The sequence below is a fragment of the Gallus gallus genome, chromosome 4 (genome assembly GCF_016699485.2).
Source record: "Gallus gallus isolate bGalGal1 chromosome 4, bGalGal1.mat.broiler.GRCg7b, whole genome shotgun sequence".
NCBI lineage: Eukaryota > Metazoa > Chordata > Aves > Galliformes > Phasianidae > Gallus > Gallus gallus.
Window position 1 is genome coordinate 2508316 of NC_052535.1, and position 11216 is coordinate 2519531.

Consider the following 11216-nt stretch of genomic DNA (forward strand, 5'->3'; position numbering starts at 1 on the left):
TGGTTGGTCTAGCTGATCACAGTGGTCTCTTCCAACCTTTATGATTCTACATCTGTGCTCTTGAGATAAGTGGATGGGAGTTGCATAGTTAATCCTGCAGAAGTGTATACTGTGAGGAAACAGGATAATGACCAGTGGGAATTTAACGCGTATGTTGAGCTTTTGTTTAACAGCACCGTTTAAAAAAAAAAACAAATTGTAATATTAATTGATATTGCTGACTGGCTGTAATGGTGTGTAATCAATAAGCTGAGGTCATTATAGCCTTTTATTGACATTAAACCATTTATAATCAATAATCCATTTTTATTGCAGTAGGGGCAGGTTTTCTGTGGGTGTTTAGTGACTGTGATTGTGGAAAAGGCAAGAGAAAAAGGCAAAAACTTGAGATATTCCTACAAACACAGTCCTGCTTTAAACCTGGTGTGACTTAAGCAGAGGTGGAAGAGAACAGTCTGACTGTGAATGCTACTTCAGGTGATTTTCTGTTTCAAGAAAAGAATAGTTGTATTCAGTAACAGAGGGATGAAGCATTTGGAACAGCTTCCTAAATGGCAGGGGACTGGTAACCCAGATGGTTCGTTCTGGCTCTTTGTGAATTTTCCACCCATGTCTTGTCATGAAATACTGAAGAGCTGCCCTTTCCTGTTGCCTTTGGAGAAGGGCCCAGCTACCTGTTTTATAGATGTTGAAGGAAATCCTATGAGGAGTGCAAATGGGTTCACTGAGAACAGAGGTGCTTTTTTTGTACAAAAGCGTAGGTCAGAACTGGTATTGCTCCAAGTCAAAGGGATGTTTGTGCCAACCTGTTTTGGCAGTGAATGTATTCAATCTTTCTGTGGTACCTCTAGAAATGCTTTGTAAAGCTCCTGATGTGCACCAGGCACCTCAGATCTATTAAGCCATTGACTTTCTCCCTTGTGCATATAAAATGGTGTTTGAAAGTGAAGGCCCTAAAATTAATGATATCCACGTACTCAATTTCAATCTGTTTGAGCATGTTGGAAGGAACTCACCTGAGATTAAATGGGATGTGAAATAACGTCTATCTGGAAAGTGTGTGGATTTACTGCTGGTGAGCAGAATGAGAACAGTTTCTGATAATAAAAATGAAGTACCATGTTGAGGAAACTTAAACAGATACTCAGTGATGCTTCTATACACAGTGTGATATGTGCAAATGAGGTTGCCAGATGGCACAAGACAAATGTGCACAGATCCTGGCAAAATAAATGACACTTCTTGCAGCGAGAGTCAACAACAAGCAGAAATACTTGTTATGTATTCTTTTACAGTAATAGGATATTCATAAATAATAAATTCCAGGCTCATCAATCACTGCCAGGGAGGGAGGAACTGATGTTTGAAGTCTTGACAAAACTTTTGTCATTGGGTATTTAATTTTTCAGTTCATCATTAAACAATAAGATTAATAACGCCTGCCCTCGTCTGCAGGAAGCTGTAGCTCCTCTCTGCTCCCTGAATAGAAGCCCTTTAAAATGGGAGTGGGTAGAAAGTTTCAGACATAGGTAACTGGAAAGAAGTGTGTCATTTTGGAAAGCTGCCATGGTCTTAAATTAAAGAGATTAAAGAGCTAAAAGACTGAGAAATTCATTCCCTAGGTACTAGCACGGCATCAAAAGACATATTGATTCATCTGATTTTGAGAAAACATTTGCTCTTAATGATGAAGTGCAGGTTTTAATTCAAAAAGTTCTGTACTTCAGGGCTCAGCATGTGTTATTGCTTGCATTATCACTTGATTGCACTTGCCTGAAAATTAATAAGATGAAACCATCTGAAATTATATATATATACACACACACCAAGGAGGGTACTTGCACAGCTCAGCTACAATAATCCATGGAGAAACTGAGTCTCTTGCATTAAAAGCAATCCAATGTCAGCTGCGCTTTTTAGCACAGTGAGTGTGTGATGGGCTGATGGGTTTGACTGCATGTTGGTCTTTGAGACAGATGTATGGGTAATTGCAGGGGTACTTGGTAGTTTTTTCATGCAAATTATGATCCTTCTACATGTCTAGATGCCAGACTCAGAGCAGAGAGGTGAGCACCTGCTGTAGCCTCAGATGGACTCTCCTTCAGCCAGCCTCCTGCAGTCGTGGTGCTCCTGGGTACTTAGCAGCTTTGTGAGATACAGCCTCTTCTGACTTGCAGAGCATCACCATCACATTGGAGAACTAACTCTCTTTCCTGTAAACGCCTAGGACAATAAATTCACCTTAAGACAATTAAATGTGAATAACCTTAATGGGAGGACACCAGAATTAGGAACAGATTTTTCTGGTGGAGAGGCTACTGGGTTGGTGGCTTGGTAATACTTCTGTACCAGAGTCAGGTGTCTTACCACCAGCTCAGTGTGGGGTCTTCACTGAGAGCTGCCTCTTTCCTGTGCTAAGAAAGTGGTCCAGGGCAGCAAAGACCTCTTTGGGAGTGCAAGCTACTGCTGGTAATGTGTCAGTGTAGGAACTGCAATGCCAGGAGATGGTTTTGGGAAGGATGCTACTGGTGATCACAGCCAGGTGTCCTGCTGTATGGACAGATGGTGATGATTAACTCCACAGCTCAAAGTAACCATCAGGGTACAGTCGCTACCCGGGACCCATGCCAGCAAATGACCAAACATCTGATCTTTGAATCTCTTTAGATAGCTAAAGATTAAATCTCTCCACTGAGATTTCTTAAGAAGTGCTTAAGAACAGTCTGACTCTCTTTGCTGTTGGGAGCAGTGAGAGCTGAACCTCTTCCTATCCTTGGGGTAACAATCAGGCTGTGCTTTCAGCAGAGTACTGTGCTCCTTTCCAATGAGAGCTTCATGGTTGCTCCTGGAAACAGAGTGGTGCTTCTTGATGTTATTCTTTTGTCAGTCTCTGTTATTCCTTTACTCCCTTCAAAGTGGTGTAAGCACAAAATCTTGGATAGCCAGAGAGATGGTGCCAGTTGGATGTTACGCTAGTATCAATCCAACTACACCTCAGAAAGCAGGAGAGCAGCTCAGCAGTGTGCATCCTGCTCCTCTGTGTGTGCAGTGACACCCACAGCCAGGGGCATCATAGCTGGCTTGGCTCTTGGATCAAAGTGTTCCCAGATGTGTGAAAAGTGTTTGAGGGCATTTCCCCTGAATATCTACACTACATAAGCACTAACCCCTTCTGCTAGCGAAAGATTGAAGCTCTTTCATCACTGTCTCCAGGAAATGTGAAGATGTAGGGCCAGAAGTGGAAGCTGTATGATGCCTGGATGGTGGTTCTACTTCTCTCCTTAGCTTTCTCTCTCTTCCTTTTCTGGTTGCCATAGCTAACATGGTCCTTGAAGCGTGTTCATAGAATCATTAAAGCTGGAAAATAGAACTGTAACCATCTAGTCCAGCCATCAGCCCATCACATCAAGCACTGCAATAGGCTCCCCAGGGAGGTGGTTGACTCACCATCCCTGGATGTGTTTAACAACAGTCTGGATGTGGTGCTCAGGGACGTGATTTAGCAGCGGGTTGTTAGAGTTAGAGTAGGATGGTTAGGTTGTGGCTGGACTCGATGATCTTTGAGGTCTTTTTCAACCTGAGTGATTCTACTGATTTTATGATCATGTTCCTAGGAGTAGAGCTCTGTAGGTAAACTCCTCCTGTATGAGTGAACAGAGGTCCTTAAGATCATCCACATCACCTACTAGAGAAGTGGTTTTCTTGTGTACCAAGTAGCATCACCTTCCAGATGGACGTGACAGAGATGAGAGTAAGAATTTATCTCCTTAGGCTACCTATGTACCTTTTTTTGGGTGCAAGTGGTAGGTAAACAGCTCATACATATGGTTTCCTGTAACACAGCTCCAATTCCTGGAGCATGTGATCTACCTGCCACTAGGAGAATGGCATAAGTGGGTTATTAATGACATATACAACTGAAACTAGCTGAGCCCTGAACCCAGCACTGCTGTATGGCACTGCAGTCAGAGCATGGTGGTGAAATACACCATCTTTTAATGTAATGATAGGATAAAGGCTGAATGTACTTGCAGTGTGCTAAAGCCCATAAAGAGGCAGCAGAAAACAGGTAATAAACAGTAAAAGGTGCAGGCCCTGCTTGCTTCTCTCCTTGGTTTTGCTGTCAGGTTGTGATGAAGCACCGTGGATGCTTCTCACTGATTTGTCATAGACATCAGGTCCATCTCATCTCCCCACTGTTTTATTTTTCCTTTTTCTTTGGCATCTAGTTAGTTTTCTCTTTTAACCTCATGTATCACTATTAAGCACTGCTTCTAAACTGCTGTTTGATGTTCCTCATTTTCTGCAAAGTGTTTTGAACTGTTGAAAGTGTTCAGCAAAGCCCTGTGTTGTTTCTTAGCTTTGCAGCAGCGTGACCTGCTGTTGGGCCTGCAGTGGGGAGCCACTTTCAGGGCAGCATTGATGCAGTTTTCCCCTGTTTGCAAGGTAGGGAGGACACAGGCAGGGATTTTTAACCTCTGTTCTATTAAGCAGTTGTAAAGCATCATAAATAGCCAATTTCTGAACACCCCTGGTGGGAATGTCTCAGGGGTTTCTGAATATATTGCTGTCTCAGGAGTCTCTGGAGGAAATTGTTGAATAAATTGCATGCTTATACTGCACTGCTGGACTACTGAATAAAAAGGCATACCTAGGTATTACTTTGATATTTTTATTAGGATTAGCAGGAGGTTTGGGAGCATTTAGTTATTTGTCCTTCTCTCTATCTTGTTGAATATTTGTACTGTGCCATACCAGGCTAATTCCAAAACCCTGTTGTGAGTAAAAAATGTACTGCTCTTCCTAGAAGAATCATGGCAAGAGGAACTGGGCTGTTCCCACCTGAGCTGGTAGTGGCTTTGAGTCATGAAATGATAATGAAAATTTGATGAAATGTGCTGAGTTTACAGAACAAGTTACAAGGTGTTTGGAATGCTGTAACATATAAGCTTTTTTTTTTCCTCTTGAAGCATTCAGTAACAAACGAAGAGGCTTTCCTTCAGCCCTTCGAACATCCAGTGATTAAATTTACAGAGCTGCTCTTACATCTCTCAGCTCTGCTTTATGTAGTAAGGCACTTTATCTCTGACTGGGTGGTTCTCCCTGGTGCTGAGCTGCAGGACAGCTATGGGCATTGGGCCAGCTCTTGTTTTTATTGCAGACTGCACCATCACAAGGTGAGCTGCATGTAGAATTAAGTTTCTTGTTAGGGATATCTTGGAGAAGAGTGGGTTTTTAGTTCAGCCCTGGAGTGCCATAGAATCATAGAATTAAAGGTTTGAGGGGACCTATGAGATCATTTAATCCAACGGTCCTCCTATCACCATTACTACCACTGAGGTACTAAACCATGTCTTGTAGCACAAATGGTATGACTTTAAGTAGCCAGTCCAAGAATGTAGTTGATGGTCTTCAGTGAGTGGCTATAACAGGTGGTAGAGACTATACCTGCCCTGAAAGGGTTGCTGCTCTCTAGATAGGATAAGGTAGGATTTCAAGCAAACATTTCTTGTGCTTGAGGTTTTCTTCTGCTGAGTATATGGGTTCTTGAGGGAGTAGCTTGAGCAAGAAGCTGCTCACAAGATGTGGTAGGGGAATGGCACTTTCTGCAGAAAGCAGAGGAGATGGCCATTCATACACTTGTTTACTTTTCCATTTGTATAAAATTCGCTCCAGCTTTCTTAGGAAATAAAGAGTGGCTGTAGGTTGAGGTCAAAGCAAGGGTGGTGGCTGTGTTCTGTCCAGCCAGCGACCTCTGTGGAGGATGTGTGCTCTGGTTCTTCCAATGCCCTGTGCCTGTCTGTAAGCAATGCTGTAGGTGTCTGGGCAGCAAATAAGACACTGGCATCTGGTATGCACATCATGCTGCATGAATACTTGTGTGGCTCTAGACGCTGCTGCACTACTTAAAAACTTGTGCTTCTTAAAAGGTAAAATATCAGCCCCCAGCTCTTAGCATCCTGCCTCTGGCTTGCAGCTCCACCTGGCTGTGAACTGAGTAGAACCACTGTGTGTCTGAGGGTCTTCTCTCTGTGAGGCTGCAGCTTCTTGCTGTGTGCATCTTGCTTCCCAGCCCAGGGAACACAAGCGGGTACCTATTTCTGAAAGAAGCATCTGTAGACAAGAAATTCTCAGTGCCTTCACAGAAGGTGGAAAGAAATGAACAGGATTTCAGTAAATGATGAATTTTGAGCAGGACTTTGGTCCCAGAAAAGAACCAGAAGCTTCTTGGGACAGAGATCTTTCAGTTTCTTTATTTGCTGCACGTACCTTTCTCTGCTGCTAATCTAGGGCAGTGCATCCTATAACCAAGCTATAAAAACCTTTTTTTTTTTTTTTTACAAACAAATTGGAGACTACCAAAACCCCACTGAACCACAAAATTCCTCTGCTGCTCTTTTAAGTTGGGTAGTGGTGCTCTTTCATCATCCATTGCCCAGCAGGAATGGGTCTGTAGCCATGTGATGGAAAGGTGAGAAAGAAGTCAGTGCATCTCTTCCTCTCTATGTGGTGATAACAGCTTTCTGTTGATTAGCCTGCGCTTAAAAGTGTGCACTTTCTAACCACATCAGCTGATGTCTGAAAAAAATGGTGAGGGCAGCTGCTAATGCATGGCTTCAGTGGGCAGTCTACAGAACACTGAATGTGGGCACTCTTCCAGGTACATTCAAGGGAGACATATGAATGTTCTTGCTGTAGCTAAGGCTAATAAATGTTGCAACAGGAGACATCTTTCACAAAAGATAAAGTATCTATCTGGTATGATCAGCATTTTGCCAATTACATCTGGGAGCACTTCTTCCTTTGGGGGTCCGATTCTCTTTCTGAAGAGTTTAGTACTGCGCGTAAACTGAAAGATGAGTTCTTTCTCAATTAAATTTTTCAGGCTAAGGGCATAAATCACACTGGGAAGAGAAGAAAGAAATGCAGGGCCCAATTGAGATATTAAAAGAAAAATACAAAATGCCCAGGGAAAATGCAGTGATGCATTGGGTCAGTTGCTAGTGGATGTGCCAGCTCAGCTGATGTATGGAGTGAGGCTGAGCCTGGAGGATGTGAAAGTGTCAGTAATGGAGAGACATCCCCATTTGTGAGAGTGGTAGAATTGAGCTGGCTGTGTACAGATGGAAAGTCTCTGAACACAGCTTTGCCATTTCTTCTTTATTGCATTTGTCTAGGCCAAGTTGGTGTCCTTTTCATGTTCCTCTGTTCTTAATCTCTCCATTTTGCAGGATCACTCAAATCGTTCTTTTTCTGCCTGTCTCCTCGATTTCACACCGTTGGCTTTCTTTGCCATTTAGAGCTTAATAGTTTGGGGGGAAGTAGTGCTGTATTTTAGGGGCTATTGTTTATTGCAACTAATCCTACTGCTTATCATACTCCCAAGAAACAGAATTCGTGTTGGCTGCGGTGTGTCCAAGTAGTTTTTCCTTTCAATTACGCTTAATTATTTTATGGGTTATTTAAGTCCTTAGGTAACCTCAGTGTGTGTGACTGAACAAAGGCCTGAGTACTACTTCTGTTTGTACAAGAGTTGATAAGAATTTTACTATTTATTACTCTTGGTCTAGAATTCCATCCTAAGGCCTTTATGTGAACCTGGAGAGGAGAGGAACTTGGAAGGTTTTTAAGGTCTCTTATAAAAGTAGAAGGATAGCCAAAATTTCAGACAGGAGCAACGCAGTATTATGTGGCTGAGAAGATTTGAGACCCTTCTTCTGTGCCCATTGATTCAATGTTGTTACTTTCCTGTCATTTTGAAGTATAAGACAATTTTTTTTCATTTCTCACAGTGAATTCTCAGTAGTATATTTTCCTGCAGTTCACAATAAAATAGATATATGTATTTTCCCCAGGAATGTGGACAAACTCACTGTAAAAGGGAGCACCTTGCCCTCACTGATGTCAGTGAAGAAATTGGCATAGCACAGTCAATGAACCCTGCACCCTACCTGGGTATTTGTATACCCTTCTGTGAACTCCCTCCTCACATCCTGTTGTCAAATTGCATGACTACATTAACTTCTGGTGAGAGAAATACTCAACGGTTTAATGCTTTAGCAGAGATGCAGAAATAACCTGGCACAAAATTCTACTCTTGTTTGTAGAATCATGGAATCTTTAAGGTTGGAAAAGATCATCAAGTCCAACCATAAATTGGTTTACACCAATGTTAGTCTCAGAAATGGGCTCCCACATGTTCAGTACAGAATCTTGTGGCACACAGGAATGCTGCTTCTGGCCAACTTGCTGCTAGGCATTCACTGTGTGTGTTAGGCTGTGCTGAGATAGATCTGGTGTCAGTATTCGTTGATAAGTAGAACATGGCTGTGGGCACGCAGAGTCAGTGCTTAAGAGTTAATAGCAGTAATCATGCTTGTTGTGAGCCCTCAGTGAGTGCTATGTGGGTGGATCCTTTGCTTGCTTGAAAGCAGAAGTTGTGTGAGGGGAGTTTCAGGTTAATTCAAGGGAGGTGGTTGAAACACCATCTCTGGAGGTGTTCACGAAACATTCAGATGTCATACTAAGGGACATGGTTTAGCAGGGAAGTGTTGGTGGTAGGTGGATGGCTGGGCTGGGTGATCATGGAGGTCTTTTCCAACCATTGTGATTCTATGACTCTATTGTAAAACTGGGAGCATATTCATTAGAGTTCTTATACCTGAGCATGTGCTTTGCACATGTTGTGTGCAAGACTCCAGTTCTGTTCAGTGTGTGCCTGAGAGAGATGTTTTGAAGGTACAGGCTGCTGGACTGCTCCTTATAGCCATAGAAATACTGCAAGTGGTGTGCTGAATGGGACAGTGAGTGCATTCCTCAAGAGTGAGGTCTCTTTACTTAGTGCAAGGTGACTATAAGGAGGTGGATGCAAGCTATCAGGTAAAGTATTTTCCATTAAAACTGCCTGAGGACTATCAGCTTCAAACTTTAACAGGTACAGAGACAGATGAATGAATTGCTTGCTTTGTAAGAGTCTGGAAAATCTTAGCTTATAAAACTTAGCAAAAAGAAAGGAGTAGAATCTGGTTGGTTTCTTTGTTACATCAAGGAGTTAAGTACCAAAGGGAGGAAAAAAGTGAAATGAGAAGACATTTGCACAAGAACAGATGGGTACAAATAAATAAGGTGTGATTAAATCTTTATTCCCTAATAATTAGCCTAAGAGTGAAGACTGGCACAAGAAAAGACTTTTAAAAGACTTATAATAAAGGCAATGGGTTCATAAACTTACCTGACTTTGAAATGGAGTTTAGATAGCATGTGGATAGAAGTTATACAGAGTTCATGAAAAGGAGGGTATGATATCGTGCCTGCAATAGTGGGGGTTGACTCACAGGGTCTGGGAAATCCTGCAGCTCTGGACAGTGACAGTCAGTATCTGTTGGGGATTTGTAGGCTAAAGAACTCTCATGTCTTGACCTTTGAATCAGAGCTGAACTTCGGGCTGGGGTCTGGGAGAAAAATGCAAAGATTCAAGTGCCTAGCAAATGCTTCTGTTACTATTAAAAGTAAAATAGGCAGTAAAACATCATTGTCAACAGCATCTGGCCACAGCAATCATGGAAGATGCTAATCTTGTTCTCATTTGCAGCACTTCTTGAAACACCAATGCAGAATAACAATGGTTTTCCCTCCTTCATTAAGCACAGCTGGAACCAGCTGAAGAGTTTTTCTGGAGCCAATAAGGCTTGTTGCCTGATAGCCCTCTTCTGAAGTTTAGCTGAGGGGATGCAAGTTTTAATTCACTCCCTGGGCTCTTACATGTTCTCTGACACAATATGAGCCATTATGGGTGAAGGGCAGTGGGATGGCTTGACCAACTCTGTTTACTGCAGCCTGGAGACAAGCATGCTGTCGTGAACTGCTCTGGGGCTGTGGTTTTAAAGGAGGTCTATGAATGAGAGATTTTTCTTCCTCCCCTGAATTTATGATTGGATGTGTAAATGTTAAGTAATCACAAGAAAAGCACTTGGCTCTAATGCACGCAACAGAGGGAGGCTGAGAATCCAAAGGAAGAAGTACTCAAAGGCATCATACATGCTGCTTAGAAACTGGTTCAACGTGCACCGGGGCAGAGGGGATGGCCAAGTGCCAGCAGCTGTGGGCTGGCTGAGGTTAGCACTGCATTCTGTGAGCAGTGTGTGAAGGGTGCAAGCTCCAGCAGCTTCTGACCACATAGCAGTGCTCTCTCATGACATGGCTTCCTGTAGGGGCAGGTGAAAGCTTTCACTTTTTCAGCCAGGATGAGGAAACCACTTCCTGAAGAGAGGTTTTGGATGCTCCCTAGCTGCCTATCTGTGTGTGGCAATGTTTTAGACAAATGGGCACTGATGGGAGTGAACCTGGTTGGTTCCACAGCAGTTACCTTCTGGGTGTGCCTGCCACTGTTGAAGTCACTCCTTATCTTCTGAAGAATGATTCTTTACTCAGCCCAGATCTTTGAATTTCCTTGTGTAATGAAGGGGGTCAGAAGGTATGGAAGACATCAGAGGTCCACAGCTGTACAGACACCTGCAGTGCTGGTGGGAGGCAGGACTATTAGAAGAGAGCCATGGTGTGCAGCGTGGCACCGTAGCAGCTCAGTGGAAGTCAGCTGGGAGGTGCCAGTGCTCAGAGCACTTCCCAGTTACTCTGTCAAAAAGACAAACACAGCCAAGATGCTTCATCAGCAGAGAACTGCATGCAATAGAAATGTCGTTTTGCTCCTGATGTGATTTGGGATTGCATGCTCCTCTGTCAGACAGATGCATGACTTGCATTAAGAACGCTTAAAATGTTGTCTCAGGGTTTGTGTACAGTGGCATGGAGGTGAGCTTTCATTTTCTTCCTCCAATTTTTGTTTCCAAATGTGGTTACAATTTTTCTAATAGAAGCGAGCTCATATTTTGTGCTGAAGAAATGATTCTTTGAGGGGTGCAGTGTATTTCTGTGCCCTCAGCTTTCTCACTGCAAATAGCAGAAAATAATTAGTAATAATCAGTGGGAGCCTAACACAGTTCTACAGCTGCTGTGCCAAGTAACTTGTAGGAACAATGAGTGAAATAACAAGCAGTAGAAGTTATGCAACACAATGGCAGGACTGGTGAACAAAACAGTAGGTAGAAATTGATGGATTCTTTTGGTTTATTGCCACTCACGTAAGTGAAAAATCTGAAGAACCTGACAAAGAAAGAGTTGCAATTGTTAGCCTGGAAGTTGTGACAGATTAAGCATAA